This window comes from Silene latifolia, chromosome 10 (genome assembly GCF_048544455.1).
Source record: "Silene latifolia isolate original U9 population chromosome 10, ASM4854445v1, whole genome shotgun sequence".
NCBI classification, from domain to species: Eukaryota; Viridiplantae; Streptophyta; class Magnoliopsida; order Caryophyllales; family Caryophyllaceae; genus Silene; species Silene latifolia.
In genome coordinates this window covers 107,383,019-107,389,018 of record NC_133535.1, presented here as the reverse complement: position 1 = coordinate 107,389,018, position 6,000 = coordinate 107,383,019, and positions in this window count along the sequence as shown.

The following is a 6,000-nucleotide window of genomic DNA, read 5'->3' as shown; positions in this document are numbered from 1 at the left end:
GAAGAAACAGCTGGATGATTTAATTGATAAGGGATACATTAGACCTAGTGTATCACCATGGGGAGCACCCGTTCTGTTTGTGAAAAAGAAAGATGGGAGTTTGAGTTTGTGCATCGATTACAGAGAGTTGAACAGGGTCACTGTAAAGAATAAGTATCCTTTGCGCCAAGGATAGATGATTTGTTTGACCAGTTGAACGGGGCAGCAGTCTTTTCTAAGATTGATTTAAGGTCGGGTTACCATCAGATGAAGATTCGGGATGAGCAAATACTGAAGACAACTTTTACATCGAGGTATAGTTACTATGAGTATGTTGTGATGCTGTTTGGGTTGTCTAATGCACCTGCAGTGTTTATGGATTTGATGAACCGGGTCTTCAGTCAGTTTTTAGATCGGTTTGTTGTGGTCTTCATCGATGATATATTAGTCTATTCTAAGACTAAGGAGGAGCATGAGGAGTACTTGAGATTGGTGTTGCAGACATTGTGTGACAATCAGCTATATGCAAAGTTGTCAAAGTGTGAGTTCTGGCTCGAGGAGGTTGCCTTTCTGGGGCATGTGATTTCAAAGAAGGGTGTAGTTGTGGATCCGGCAAAGATAGAGGCAGTCACTCAGTGGGAAGCACCGAAGAATGTAGCAGAGATCAGGAGTTTCTTGGGTTTGGCAGGGTACTACCGTCGGTTTGTGAAAAACTTTTCTAAGATAGCCATACCTATGACAGCGTTGATGAGGAAAGAGAACAGGTTTCGTTGGGATGAAAGTTGTGAGACAGCGTTCCAAAAATTAAATGAGCGTTTGACCACAGCTCCAGTCTTAGCATTACCTGAAGGGTGTGAGAACTTTGAGGTATATACAGATGCTTCAAAGAATGGATTGGGATGTATGTTGATGCAGAACGGGAAATTAATTGCCTATGCTTTTAGGCAATTGAAGCCTTATGAGGAGAACTATCCGACACATGATTTGGAGTTAGGTGCAGTTGTGTTTGCTCTCAAGATCTGGAAGCATTATCTTTATGGGGCGACCTTTAAGGTGTTTTCAGATCACAAGAGTCTCAAGTACATCTTCAATCAAAAGGAGCTGAACATGAGACAGAGGAGGTGGATGGAGCTTATAGGGGACTATGACATGGATATTATATACCATAAAGGGATGGCAAACGTGGTTGCTGATGCGCTAAGCAGGAAGAGTGTGCATTCTCTATGCACAACTATGTCTTTGATGAGGTTGAGAGATGAGGTGGGGAAGATGGGGATACATATGATACAACAAGGGAATGCTAGAGGGGACTTGACATTGGAGCCAGATCTTTATGAGGATATTCGCAGCAAATAGGCTTTGGATCCTAAGATTGAGGAGTGGAGAGCTGGAGTAGAGAAAAGGACAGTGTCTCGATTCTCTATTCATACAGATGGAAGTGTGAGATTTGATGGCAGGTGCTGTGTTCCTAATGATGAGGAGCTGAAAAAGGTGATCATGATAGAGGCTCATTGCACACCATATTTGGTACATCCAGATGGTGACAAATTGTATAAAGATTTGAAGAAGACTTTCTGGTGGCATGGGATGAAGAAGGAAACAGCTGATTTTGTGGCTCGATGATTGACATGTCAGACGGTTAAGGGAGAGCAGCGACGACCAAAAGGTAAGATTCAGTCTCTTGAGGTACCTGAGTGGAAATGGGAGTCTATCTCTATGGATTTTATAGTGAGTTTGCCGAGGTGTCAACAAGATAACAACATGATATGGGTAATTGTTGTCCGTTTGACCAAGTCAGCTCACTTTATTCCGATGACCGATACTTGGACCAAGATACAGTTAGCTTTGGCTTATAGGAAGCATGTGGTTCGTTTGCATGGGGTGCCTAAGGATATAGTGTCAGATAGAGATGCGAGGTTCATATCACGGTTTTGGAGAGAGTTGCAGGAGTTGATGGGAACTACTTTGAAGATGAGTACAGCTTTTCATCCTGCGACAGATGGACAGACAGAGCGGACCATCAAGACTTTGGAGGATATGTTGCGAGCTTGTGTGATGGAGTTTGGTGGTAGCTGGGAGGATAGATTGGATCTGATTAAATTTTCTTATAACAACAGCTATCACACGAGTATTGGAATGGCACCGTTTGAGGCTTTGTATGGGAGGAGGTGTAGGAGTCTGATTTGCTGGGATGATAGAGCTGAGACCATGGTTTTAGGACCACAAATGGTACAGGAGATGGTAGAACAGGTTAAGCTGATCAGGCAAAAGATGAAAGCGGTCTAGGATCGACAAAAGAGTTATGCAGATTTACATCGTCGTGACATAGAGTTTCAGGTTGAGGACAAGGTTCTTTTGAAAGTGTCTCCTATGCGTGCAGTCATGAGGTTTGGTAAGAAAGGGAAGCTGAGCCAGAAGTTTATTGGACCATATGAGATTTTGGATCGCGTGGGTGAGGTTGCTTACCGGTTAGCATTGCCAACAGCTTTGGATAGGGTGCATAATGTGTTTCATGTGTCTCAGCTACGGAAGTATGTGAGTGATCCTTCACGTGTTAGAGGTGGAGAACATAGAGTTGGATGAGTCCTTGTCTTATCTTGAGGTGCCAAAGCAGATTCTTGATCGCAAGGTTCGGAAAACTAGACATGGGGAAACAGTGTTGCTTAAGGTTCTTTGGTCTAACCATGAGGTTGAGGAGGCTACTTGGGAGGCGGAAGAGGCTATGAGGTAGCGGTATTCATCTCTTTTTGATCAGGTATGTGTAGTTACGGGGACGTAACCATGTTTCTTTTAGGGGGTAGGAGATGGTCGCATAAGGTTTAGTGTGGTTTTATGTTAGTTTTAGTACAGTAAGTAGTTGCTTTGAGTCAGTTTGAGTTTTGGTTGGGAGTTTTGTTTTGAGTTTTGGTTATGTTGTTGTGTCGGAGTTGAGATAGTATGTTTTGTTTTTGTGTATGGGTTGAACTTCGGGGACGAAGTTCTTTTTAAGGAGGGAAGACTGTAATACTACGTTTTCTATGCCTATGGGTACTCTATCGAGTGGGGCTTACTCTATCGAGTAAGTATGTTTTTACGCAAAACAGTAGTCTGCCTGATGGGTACTCGATCGAGTATGTGGGATACTCGATCGAGTAAGGGTCACTCGATCGAGTAAGTCATTTACTCGATCGAGTAAGTTGGTCTTACGGGTTATTTTAGCCGGGTTTTGTTAATAACGCGTGATTAATATAAAAGGATTCCGTCATTCTTCTTAATCACTTTTTCACCTTTCTCAAACCCTTCAAAAGAAAAGAAGTTACGTAGTTCTCTTCCATCGCGTTATTAGCAAATCCCAAGGGCTAGGATCGTCGGATTGTCTTGTTCTTTACGCCATTGAAATCGTCGTGTCAAGGGTAAGCTTCTTGTATAATTTTTATAATGTTTTGTTGAGTTTGTTTAAAGCCCTAATTGGGTAAGATTGGGGGTTTTGGGTGTATTGTATCGATTAGGTGATAATTGTATGTATATGTGAATATAGGAGGAGGATTCATTTAGGAACATTACTGATTAGCTGCTGTGACGGTCTTGTGGTTGCTATTCCAGGTAGGGTTTCCCTACTCGGTTATTGTTTACATGTGATGTGGTGGTTGATCATTGTTGTTGGTTTATATCATATCGGAATTGGTAAATAGTAATTGTTGTGGTATAATGTGGTTGTTGTATAATTGTCTGTGTTTGCGAGGTGCGTCCTCGGCTGAGTGGAGTCACTTGCGGGAGTGGCTTCACGCCCTTGATTCGCCCTCTGTGGAACCCGCCACAGAGGGGATGTGCACATTTAGGAACTTGGGTTATCGCTCGGATGAGATGAGCGGAGCTTAGGTGGGAACGGCTGCGGTCCCCCACTGTCGGTGTGGAATTGTAATACTACAGTTTTATGAGTCTTAGGGTACTCTATCTAGTGGGGCTTACTCTGTCGAGTAAGTTTGGTTTTACGCAAAACAGTAGTCTGCCTGATGGGTACTCGATCGAGTAAGTGTGACACTCGATCGAGTAAGGGTCACTCGATCGAGTAAGTGACTTACTCGATCGAGTGAGTCGGTTAACGGGTGATTTGCGACGGGTTTGTTAATAATGCGGATTGATATATATTGTTTCGTCAGTTTTTCCTTAAAAAACTTTTCATAACCTAAATCACACAAAGAGAAGATTAAAGTTACGTTGCTTCATCCTTATCGCATTATTAGCAAATCCCGGAGCTAGGAGTGTCGGTTTTCGTCGTTCTTTACATATTCGTGATCCTTGCGTCGAGGGTAAGTCTTACATATAATTTTTATATCATTTGGTTAATGTTGGTTAAACCTTAATTGGGTGATTTGGGGGTTTTGATGGTTTATATGATTACGGTAGTAATAATATGTATGTATGTATAGGAGGAGGGTTCGTTCAGGAGAGATTCTGATTTAGCTGCTTGATCGTCTGATTCCGTGTTTGCTTTCCAGGTAGGGTTTTCCTTACTCAGTATTAATTACATAATTGTGTGTTTATGCCAAAATTCACTATTTGGCCTAAGCCACGTGGCACGAGACGAGTGGGTAATTAATTAAGAAAATGGACCCATATCATAAATGGGGGAGTCGGGCCCACGGACCGAAGGAATAAGAACTCGGCTTGGACTGAGATATCGACAAGACCACGAGTGAGATAAGGAAGTCCAAGTTGTTACCAAATTCAGAATAAGGAAAGTCCAAATTGATACCAAACTCTACCTTGAGGAACAAGGCAATTAAGTGGGGAACCCTAATAAACCCACTAGAGTTTATTCATTATAAATACAAGGAGACAAGAGAAGAGAAGGGATCCATATTCATACATACATAAGACGGCGTATACTACCTATGCCGAGAACTACGTACAAAACAACCATCCTCTGCATATCATAAGAAAAGTAAAATATTCCCTACACCATCATGGGATAATGATTACCTAATCATTATGACATGCCCACCAATTTATAATCAACTTACTTACAGTACGATCCCACGAATAGCCACGGACGTCCGATTTATATATTGTCCGTCCCGTTTACACGATGGACCAGTCATCCGTCTCCAGATTTGAACTCTTTGTATATTGTATCCAGATTATCATATAGTGGACTATTGGCGGGATACCGACTCCCCCCGCGGTTGTTTCCCACATCGGGTTTTCCGCGTCACTAAAATCTTTTGCGTCATTATTTCCTTTATTTTGCCCTTTACATTATTTACATCATTATTTCTTCATAAGTCACATATAATTTAACCCCCCGATACGAGGCTAAAAAGAGTAGGTCACTTTAACCCCTAACGAGATAGAATATCGTGTTTTGACAGTTTTTTACCAAAACAGTTTTGGCGCCCACCGTGGCTCATGGTGATCGATTTCTATAGCCAAGTTGTCATTAAGTCAATCTCCGGTGCCACGTTTGCTAGCAAGCGAGATCTCATCGCTATTTATGAAGTCAGCAGTAGATCTGCTCCCCGGAAGTTATCCGGAAGCCAGCAGCATATCAGCTTCCTGGGATCCTCCAGAGATCTGGCAGCAGATATGGTCCCCGAAATTCCTTCATACGCCTGAGCCTGGCAGCAGATCTGGACCCCGGAATTCCTTCAGACGCCTGAGTCCTACAGCAGATCTGGTACCCGCAGTAGACCTGGTACCTGGAATTCCTTCAGACGCCTGAATCTAGCAGCAGATTTGGTTCCTGAAATTCCTTCAGACGTCTGAGTTCGGCAGCAGACCTGCAGACTACGTCAGGTAACACACTATCTTCTGATTTCGTTGGAGCTAAAATTCACCTTGCTACAGGAATTTCAGCCAGCAAGAATCAGAATGACAATCTGGAGCCATTGCCATACACCTCCAGTAATCAGTAACCCTAGAGGACATATCTGTACAAGGGTGTCGTCACGGAGGAAACATCTGTGGTACTATTCCGCCTGTCCCTAACCCTCTTGTAGGATCAAGAAGCCTGGTCGATAGCCAGGAGAGAGGTAAAATATC